The sequence below is a fragment of the Hemitrygon akajei genome, chromosome 4 (assembly GCF_048418815.1).
Source record: "Hemitrygon akajei chromosome 4, sHemAka1.3, whole genome shotgun sequence".
Taxonomy (NCBI): domain Eukaryota; kingdom Metazoa; phylum Chordata; class Chondrichthyes; order Myliobatiformes; family Dasyatidae; genus Hemitrygon; species Hemitrygon akajei.
The window spans coordinates 132,360,023-132,370,777 of NC_133127.1; the positions used below are offsets into that span (position 1 = coordinate 132,360,023).

The 10,755-nt window shown below is 41.2% G+C and overlaps 1 long non-coding RNA gene across 1 annotated transcript; it reads left to right on the forward strand.

The window, feature by feature from the left end:
• The first annotated feature begins 309 nt into the window (after positions 1 to 309).
• LOC140726666 (uncharacterized) lies at positions 310 to 10,522 on the forward strand. The gene is made up of 4 exons (XR_012098691.1): positions 310 to 425; positions 1,140 to 1,286; positions 4,480 to 4,531; positions 10,422 to 10,522. It is a non-coding gene; the product is annotated as an uncharacterized lncRNA (long non-coding RNA).
• Positions 10,523 to 10,755: the final 233 nt, after the last annotated feature.

Below are 10,755 nucleotides of genomic sequence, written 5' to 3' on the forward strand. Positions count from 1 at the left end.
CAAGGAAACCAAGATATCTTTATTAGTCTAGGGGCCGCCCACCTTCTTAGCAGCGGTCTCGGTACGTTTTATTACACGAGTCTTATGGACACGAGTCAGATGGAGGTGGGAGAAATTGACTGAGGCGAACGGTCGAACAGCGTTCCAGGACGGAGAAGGGATCGTGACTGGGCTGAGTGGGTCCTCCACCAAGAGAGGGCGTTCCAGGTCGGAGATGGGCTAATGAGGGGAGGGTCCTCCGACGCATAGAGGGCGCAGGTTTCGCTCAGGTCGCTGTTGTTTGTAGCGCGGGTCTAGTGCCACGTAATCAGGGTGAAAGGTCGAGCAGGAGGCGGTGGAGCTCAGCCTAGCGAGCGGCAGCCGTAGAGCTACTCGTCCCTGGCGGACAGCTGCTGTTTGCAGCCCATTGAATTAGAGCCGGCTCGGTGAGTTCACAAAGGAAGGAAACAAAAGTTAGAAGAAATCAAGAAGAGAGTTCAGGGAAAAACCTTTGATTTTGTGAGGCGTGGTTGAAGGAGAGCTGGTGAGGAACAGGTAGTGGGGGAAGGTGGACACGGAGTAAAGGTAAGGCAAGGAGTGGGCTGAACTGGGAGAGCGAGAGCGGTTTAAGTGAGGGGGAGAGGTTTAGGGGAGGGTGAGCCAGTGGGGAGGTTTAGGGGAGGGTGAGCCAGAGGGGGAGACGTTTAGGGGAGGGTGGGGGAACAGTGCAGGGTGAGTTGTTTAGGGGTTGAATGTGAGGTTTAGCGGTGGGTGGGGGGAAGGGAAGAACAAGACTTTGGTTTAGGGGAAGTTTCTGGAGGGCAAGCAGTAGGGAGAGGGGGTGTGTTTTAGGGAGAGCGGTGGGGAGTGGTTTAGGGGTTGAAGGAGGGTGTGGGGTGCAGGAGTGGGTGGGAAGAGCAGTACAGGATGGAGTGAGAGATTGGGAACTGAGGCTTGAATGAGTGGACAGAAGTGTTAGGTGTGAGTAAGTGGGGAGTGTATCACTTGTATGTTGTGATTTTTCTGGCAACAGTACAGTGTGATACATAAAATGATTATGTTACAAAAAGAAACAAAAATATAAGTCGTGCAAAAAGACAGTGAAGAGTTCATGGTCCATTCAGAGGGAAGTAAGCTATACCTTGAATATGTGTCTTCAGGCATCCGTACCTTCTTCCTGATGGCAATAATGAGAAGATGCATGTCCTGGATGGTGAAGGTTCTTAATGATGGATGCTTCGTTCTTAATGCATGGCTTTGTGAAGATGTCTTTGATTGTTGGGAGACTAGTGTCCATGATGGAGGCAGTTAAGTTTACAGCTTCCTGCAGCTTTTTCTAATCCTGTGCATTGGCTCCTTCATACCAGACATTGATGCAGCCTGTCAGAATGGTCTCCATGGTACATCTGAAGTCATTTGCTGGAGTCTTTAGTAACATACAATCTCTCCTCAAACTCCTAATGAGATGAGCTGCTGTGATATTTAGGAAGCTGGTGTGGGAGATGGGGTTTGTGTGAGGTAGAGCGGATACAAGAGACTACAGATACTGAACTTTGGAGCATCAGACTCAGCAGATTGAATAGTGACTGCTGAGTTTGAATAGTGAAAGGGCAGAGTAACCCTGCATCAGGACAGAGAAACGTGTTGGTAAAGCAAATGTCATGTTGGGATGGATTGAAGATGGAGGGGCAAAGGATGCAGGTGGCTGTGTATTGTTGGATTGGAGCAGTTTGTGAAAGGACGATTGTGCTCAAGTTAGTTGTAGACAGGATAGAGGGAGTTTGTGTGGAAAATAGATCGATGTGATTAGGGGTGTATACTGCTTTGTCAATAACTTGTTTTTTTTATTGTACATCATTAGACTTTTTAAAAGGAGATCACTTATTTGTGAATGTATCATGGTTCTTTGTGCAGAGATACTACCTAAATTTATTAATAGGTAATAAGTATTCATTTGTATACTCTCCCTAAAATGGATGTAAAGCTGGGGAGAAACCTCTGACTATATTTGAAGTGTATTCCTGCACATTACATCCTTTAGACGGCTGTTCATTGTCATTTCATGTGTGGATAGTTATTTATGATAAAATATGAAATTTTGTTCTCCCTGGCAGTCTCTTATTCCCAGGACTTTGCTTTTGCATTCTTTAATTAGTTGTTGCATGGTGCATTGGCTCTGCTAATGGTTTTACCTGGCTTGTTTGGAAAATCCTAGACAATAATTTGTTTCTTTCTCATAATTAAGCATGCTGCTTGTGCAGAAACATATGCTGGCATTCCTTGGCAAGGCAGTTATGTATCAAATTGGAGTGGTTCTCTCTGATGGTAGTCTGACTTTCTTGGCTTTACAGAGCAAACATGGAAATGCAGGTCTAAGTAACAAGCTTCCAAGTGCAGTTAGCTTGGTGCACCTCTTCAAAGTTTGAAATAAATTTATTATCAAAACACATATATTGTATGTCACCATATATGACCTTGAAATTCATTTTCTTGCGGGCTATTCACAGTAGATAGAAACACAAAAGTCAATGAAACCACACAGACGGACAGACAACAAATGTGTAAAAGAAGGCAAATGTTTTATTTATTTAGACTGCCCAGCAGCCCCCAATTTAACCCAAACCTATGCGCTGGATGATTTCCACTGACCAATTGACTTACGAACCGGTACATCTTTGGACTGTGGGAGGAAACTGGAGCACCCGGGGGAAACCCATGCATTCCATGGGGAAGAAGGACTGGAGCGCTTACAGAGGATGGTGGGATTGAACTCCAAACTCTGTCGCCCCAAGCTGTAATAATATTGCTACACTACTGTGGCACCCAACTATGCCCCCATGGCGCCCAAATACAAAAAAACAATATTGAAATCAAGATTTGTAGAGTCCTTGAAAATGAGTCTATAGATTATGGAATCAGTTCATTATTGAGATGAGTGAAGTTATCCAAGCTGGTTCAGGAGCCTGATGGTTGAAGGGTAATAATTGTACCTGAATTTGGTGGTGTGGGACCTAAGGCTGTTGTATCTCCTTCCTGATGGCAGCAGTGAGAAGAGCATGGTGGATGGTGGGGGTTCTGATGATGGATACTGCTTTTTTGTGACAGCACTGTTTGTAGATGTGCTCAATGGGGGGGAGGACTTTTCCTGGGCTGTGTCCGCTGCTTTTTTTCATGTAGGCTTTTCCATTAATGGGCATTGGTGTTTTCATACTAGGCAATGATGCGGCCAGTAAGAATACTCTCCACTGTGCATCTATCTTCAGTCCAACCATGGAGGCCAGCGTTGCCAAAATTGCCCAACAGGCAAAGATTAATTTAACTTTCTTTTCAAATCATTTTAGTTTAGTTAAATGCTTTAAACTGTTTCTTTAGTTAAGTGTTTTAATTGTAAATGTTAATGATTTGCACTGTTTAACAGTTTTTAGTTATCTCTTCTAAGTACTGTCAGGGTTAGAACGTTCTTATTGCCTTTGGAAGCCCTGCTGCTAAAATTGGTTTCATGTGGTTTGGGCCCAAATTGAACCTGTTAAGTCCAGTTGAGGATGCCTCAGGTAGTAGTTCTGGATGGGGAGTATAGGCTACCAAACTCAAGGCATAAGTAAAACTAAACTTGTTTGAAGTACAGGACATCTTCACTGTTGAAACAAGCCTGTGGAAGAATGTCAGGTATCAAATTTATACCTTAAGAACTTTAGGAAAACTGTTAAGTAAAATTGAGGAAGAACGAGGATGATATTTTGTACAATTCCCAACTGACTGAACTGAGTTCTGACAAGTTCACTTTTGAATATACCAAGTATGTGCTAATAGCCAACATTGTAACCTTCAACCAGTATAGAGGTTCAGTGGATGCTTTTTCAAACAGCAACCTGTAGCATTCAGTTATCTTAAGATGTTACAATTTTAAGAGTCATAATCAATGAATGAAAAGGTCAACAATTAATCTGATAGTTATACCAAATCAAGTAATGTTAGCAGTCTATTCATATTAACTATATTCCAGTTGTTTCATGGCAAATAATATTCAGACAAAATTGTCCAATTTCATACCATAAAACATGGGTGCATAATTAGGCCTTCAGCCCATTGAGTATGTCTGCCTTTTGACCACGGCTAATTTATTTTCCCTCTCAACCCCATTCTCCTGCCTTCTCCCAGTGACCTTTGACACCGTTATTAATCAAGAACCTGTCAACTTCCACTTTAAATATACCCAAAGACTTGGCCCCCGCAGTCATCTGTGGCAATGAATTTTGTCTAAAATTCCTCCTCAACTGCCACTATTGGAAACATCCTCTCCTCTCCTACTCGTTCAATATTTGGTAGGCTTCCCCCCCCCCCCCCCCCAATGATTGTATTTTTTAAATGGTATTATACATAGTTTGTAATAAGTAGATAGAATTTTGGAAGACTGACACTGAAAATTGTTTAAATCTTACTAGTTAAATAATTATATGAATCTGGTTTGCTTTTGTTTACTCTGTTAAATGTGTGTCACAGTTAAGTTTCAGACCCAACTAAATGGAACGAGCTTCCAGACGAAGTAGTAGAGGTGGGTACAATTACAACATTTAAGCAATACTTGGACAGGTTTATGTATAGAAATAATTTAAGAGATGCAGACAGAATGCAGGTATATGGGACTAGCTGAAAAATTTTTCTTGGGATTAATTGCTGTTAGTATGCACTCTCTTGGATACAATATTTGAAGTAATTTTCACAAAACTTCTATTATGATAACGTCAACTAAACCTTCATTATACAATGCTTTGTGTTATGGCAGCAGGTTTGAAGTCCTAGTAAAAATCCTTTCTTGTTTAAAGCATCAAAAATAGCACTTTCAGACCAAATTGAAAGAAAATGGTGGTTTGATTGTTGTTCCTTCCAAGCGATATTATAGGACGACTGTAATTATACCATCATTCACATTTGGAGGGTGCTTTTCGACAAATCATTTAAATAAACCAAATCAACAACAATTTAAAATCTTGCACAGGTAAAGTGCAGCAAAATGCAAATTAGCTTAGACATTAAATTTCACTTTTTTTTGTGGAAGTGGAGGCACCAGCCCCTATTAGATTCAGAAATTTATTGTGGTAAATAGAGGAGATATTCTGAAATGTGCATGTCTGAGTTGTCCAAATTAAAGTAGCAATTGGTATATTTTGAGTGACACAGCATAGTAAGAAAACACAAAGATCCAACAGATAGTTCAGAATAAACAACAGGCTTAGAATGGGTAAGTAGCTGAAAGTAATATTTACAATATAAAAATTATTGAAGAAATGTGTGTGATTCTTTAGCCAGGAACTACTGTTGCTTCCTAATCAGTTCTGGCTTAATTTCTTCAGTCTAGTTTTATAACCTGGGCTGTAAAATCGAATAACTATGAAAATGGTTCATTAGACAGTCAAAAGAAAACTCTGAACAATTATATTTACCCAATCATCTTTTTGTCTGAATTTGCTTCTACTATATATGTAGTTATGCCATTTTTCCATTGATGGCAGCAAAATAAGCAACAAGATGTCCCAATTCTGTGTGATTTTTGCAGTGCTTGTTTTCTTTTGTTCAGTACTGAATACGGGATAAATTTCATACCCGAGATTGCTTCCTTCACAATGGATGAATCAAGGTTAGAATTGGTGCCATCTACCATGGTCATATGATATGGAGGATTAACCACAGAATAGCATCATTCAGCTGAATGACTTTTCGGCATTATAATTTCAGTGGTTCAGTGAGAGCTGTTGGAAGTGCTGCAGCTTGTTCCTTCTACTATTCGTACAAACAATTTTTTTGCCTCTGTAAACCTGCAGTTCAATTCAATGCAGCAGGGAACTTCACTGGTTGTGTTCCATAAAATTATGCAAATTGTGATTTTATACCATGTGCTAAAATGCTAAACAAGATTGTCATGAAAATCCTATTTTGTTGATTTAGTTGCCTATTTGCAACCATTTAACAGCATTGTATATATAATGAGAACTGTTAAATGTGTTAGAAGTACATTGATCTTTTATGTGAATGTGTTCCTTCAAATCCCTAATTGCATTACCAATGTCCTTTGAAATCTTATTTATATGATGAACAGATTTTTTTCCCCTTCAAGTTGATTTTGATTCCTCAGGCCTGTGTTTTCTTATACTCAGTTATATGCCAGAATAATTAGCATTGTACATCTGGGAATGTCAGGTTTCACTCTTAATTTACAATCCCTCTGAGAATGAAATTAAGTGAGTTAGTTCTTTGCTTTGATCACTAATTTTCCTATTTGTTGCCAAATAGAAGCCCACTCAACCCATCAGCTCCATGCCAGCGTGTAGAGGAACAGCTCTTATTCCTCTTCCCCACTCCACTTACATTCTGCATCATATTCTCCCTCAGCTCTCCCTCTAATTAACCTACTTTGCACACATGGGAGCAAACTGATGCACTGGGTAGGAAACCATGTGGTTGCGGAGCAAGTTTGCAAACTCCACATGGGATCAAAACCCAACAGCAGCAATAACAACTGCAACCGTGCGTCCTTGTATTGCAGATCTTGCATGACAAAATGGATAATTTCTTCTCTTTCAACATAATAAAAATTTTAAATATCATGAACAACTTCCGTGACTACCCACCTGGATATTTTCAGTTTTGTTGATTTTTGTGGGAAAAGGGGAGAGTTCAGATCATACTTCTGTCCTTGTGGACTTTCAAGCAAACTATATGACCACATATATAGCATATAGCAGGAGACTGAATTTTGAATGAGTGTTGCAAGTATTTAAATGAGCTGGGTCTTGGGACTTGTAATCAGCATCCAAAAAGAGGCATATTTGGAAATTCTTAGTTAATAAAAGGCTGCTTGTGAGCAGCCAACAAAATGAAGCTAGGTTCAAGTGAAATAGCTATTTTGGAGCAGACGGTGTAAGAGGAGGTCAGTGTTGGTGTGGAGCTGAGGCTTTGGCTCAGGAGGCTGTAATGTGAAGAGGCAGAGTTAGTGACCTAAGCAAGGGGAGTGAGAGCAACTCCTTTACACAAAAAAATAAGAACAGGTAAGATTTTATTTTGTTCACTCATAGTCCTTGAATTACTTAAGCAAGATGGTAGTTTGGGCAGTGGAATAACACCATAAGACATAAGGCAGATTTATTATCCCTCTCAACCCCGTTTTCTTGGCTTTTCCCTATAACCTTTGACATCCTGACTAATCAAGAATTTATCAACCTCTGTCTTAAATAACACAATGACGGCCTTCATAGCTGTCTGTGGCAATTAATTCCACATATTTCAAAGATTCAAAGCATTTTTGTTTTCAAAGAATGTGTAAACAGTACACCTTGAAGTTTGTCTGCTTACAGGCAGCCACAAAGCAAGAGGCCTAAGTAACCCAACAAAAAAGACTAAAAACCACTCAGCGGAGAAAGAGAGAGGGGAAAAAGCACGTACATCATGCAAGCAATTGATGTAAGCCAGCAGCATCCTTAACCAGACTGAGTCCCAAATTTGCTGCCGGAGTAGGCCCAAGCGAAGCCTCAGTTCATTATACTAGCCGGGCAGATATGCACAGCAACTGGATCAGTTCACAGCCTCGGCGCCTCAGAGGAAGGAATAAACATTTGCAGGAGAGAGAGCGAAATCAGCTTGACCCTTACCTCTGTACCTGACAGTTGGCCTTTCAGTCTACCTTTGCCAGTAGTTAAATTGTCCAAGCATCAGATAATGCCACGTTCCAGGACCTGGATCTGGTGCCTCATTATACCTGGGCCTCCCAGCCCAAAGCCGTTCTCGATCTCACCATAACGCTTAGAGCTTGGAGTGATCCAACCTTGCATCAGAGTTGGGTGAACAGGCATTGAAGCTCTTGTGCATCAACTCCTCTCCAAATTGCTCACTCCATCTCTGGCAGTGATATGAACGGATACATTGGTCATTGATTACTTGGTTCTAGCATGGTCCCGGAGGACTGGAAGATTGCAAATGTCACTCCACTCTTTAAGAAGGGAGGAAGGCAAAATAAAGGAAATTGTAGGCCAGTTAGCTTGACCTGAGTGCTTGGGAAAGTGTTATTTAAATTGGAAGAAGGTTCAAACATCAGAGATGCAGAGGGATTTAGGACTCTATGCAAGACTCCCAGAAGGTTAATGTACAGGTTGAGACTATGGTAAATAAGGCAAATGCAATGTTGGCATTTATTTCAGAGGAATAGAAAATAAAAACAAGGAGCTAATGCTGAGCCTTTATAAGATGCAATTCAAGCCGCACTTGGAGTAGTATCAGCAGTTTTGGGCCCCATATTTTGGGGATGAAGGGGTTAAGATGTGAGGAGCATTTGGCAATTTTGGGCCTGTATTCACTAGAATTTAGAAGAATGCAGGGGGATCTCATTGAAACCTACTGAATGTGCAAAGGATGTTTCTTATGGTGGGGGTTATCCAGAACTAGAGGGCACAGCCTCAAAATCGAGGGGTGACCTTTTAGAACAGAGGTAAGGAGGAATTTTCTTAGCGAGTAGTGAATCTGTAGAACACTCTACCACAGACAGCAGTGGAGACCAAGTCTGTGCATATATTTAAGGCGGAAGCTGATTGTTTCCTGTTCGGTCAGGGTTTTGAAGGATATATGGTGAAAAGGCAGGTGCATAGGGTTGAGTGGGATTTGAGATCAGCCATGATGGAATGGCGGAGCAGGGTGGGTGGACTGAATGGCCTAATTCTGCTTCTACGTCTTATGGTCTTATATGGAACTGTGCAAACACGGCGGCTTGAACACGTTGCACCTCGCAAGGCCCCAGCTCAGTTCATCCCCTAAACCCGCCTCACCTTTTTTCTTCAGAAAAGATGTGTTAAGTACTGTTTTCAGTTGAATCTCTTGCCTTATGATTTATCAGTAAGGTTTTGCACATCTTAAACCAAAGCTCTCCTCTTCTCTGTCCTAAAGATATATCCTTTTATTCTGAGTGTGTGCTGTCTGATCCTAGACTCCTGCACAATTGGAAAAATCTCTCCACGTCCACTATGTAAGCATTTCAATATTCAGTAGGTTTTTGTCGAAACTATGGTTTCCAAACCCACCATCTTTACCAGCTGGATGGACAGGGACAGTAAAAACATGGAGAACACCTCTCGTTGGAAGTTTCCCTCTAAGCTACCCTCCATAATGACTTGGAAATGCTCTGTCCATTTTATTACTTAAATCAACTCGTCAATGGAAATATTCAAGCAGCCAATCTTGTGTGGTAGTGTGGCGCGTGGCCAAGTGGTTAATGAGTTGGGCTAGTGATCTGAAGGCTGTGAGTTTGAGCCCCAGCCGAGGCAGCGTGTTGTGTCCTTGAGCAAGCCACTTAACCACACATTGCTCCAGTCCACCCAGCTGAAAATGGGTACTGGCAAAATGCTGGGGGTTAACCTTGCAATAGACTGGCATCCTATCCGGGGGGAGGGGGGAGGAGGAGAGTCTTGTACTCTCAGTCACTTCGCTCCACGGAAACTGGCATAAGCACTGGCCTGATGAGCCTATAAGGCTCGAGACAGATTTTAACTCATCTTGTGGTGGGAACTCAGTGCAAAAAAAACATGTAGACGTGCACAAGAGGCCCAGCCATTGTTTAGACCAAACATCAGAATGGGGAAGAAATGTGATCCAAGTGACCTTGACCATGAAACAATTGTACTCCTGCAGTATGTGGGAAGTCAGGGAACCTAATGCTCTCCCCTGTGTGCAGATCCTGGAGACCAGGTCAAAGAACTGGAGCTAAATCTGGAGGTACTCCAGATAACCTGGGAAGCTAAGGGCTTCATAAATATGACTTTTACTGAGGTGCTTATATGCAAGGTAAAGGCTTCAGATACATGGGAGAGGTAACACAACTGGGCAGTTAATACAAGTTTCTCTTGTGGCCATTCCCTTCAGCAACAAGAGTACCCTTTTGATGCTGCTGTGGAGGATGACCCATCAGTGCACAGCAATACTGTGGCCTGCCTCTGGGACTTAGCTAGGAAGGGTAACATCAGTCAAATAGGAGATTTTGTGTAGTTGTGTAGTCCTATTATCCTGCTTGATCATTAAAAAAAAGGAGTTTGCACAAATTACTGTGTCCTTTAAGTCACATACATGTAAGATGAGGTTGAGGTTAAGGTTGATTAATTTCCAGTTGTAAGGGACATTGAATCTTGTGGGGTTTTAAACATAGCTCAGTAACTGTGACTAATGCATCTGTGACCACAGATTGTTTAGATTCCTAGTTTCTTTGGGATATTGTACTTGTGTCCAAATCAATTGTTTAATCATTATCTTTACCACTATGTTACCATACTCAGTGTATATTTAATACTTTTGCCCAATAGTGGTGATTTTCATGGTTCAATTAGGAATATTCCCAGTTAACAATTCAGTGTTCAGTAATAGATGAATTAAAAAGTACTCTCTAAAATATGAAATTATTTGTTTTACAGAACTGAAGGAATCAAATGAAAGAGTAGCACATTCAAGACGGTATCTGCAGTATAAATCAAGACAATCAAGTGTTGTTTGCACTGTACTTCACAACTCTTGTTTATCACTTTGCAATATTAAAAAATGAGGCAGCTGAAAGGAAAACCAAAAAAGGAAACTTCAAAAGACAAAAAGGAACGGCGGCAAGCCATGCAAGAAGCTCGAAGTCAAATCACCACCATAGTGTTTCCCACATTAGCTGTGGTTGTGCTGTTGATTGTTTTGTTTGTTTACGTGGCTACTCGACCAACTATTGCATGAGAGAAAAATTACAAAGCTTTTCATGAAGAAATT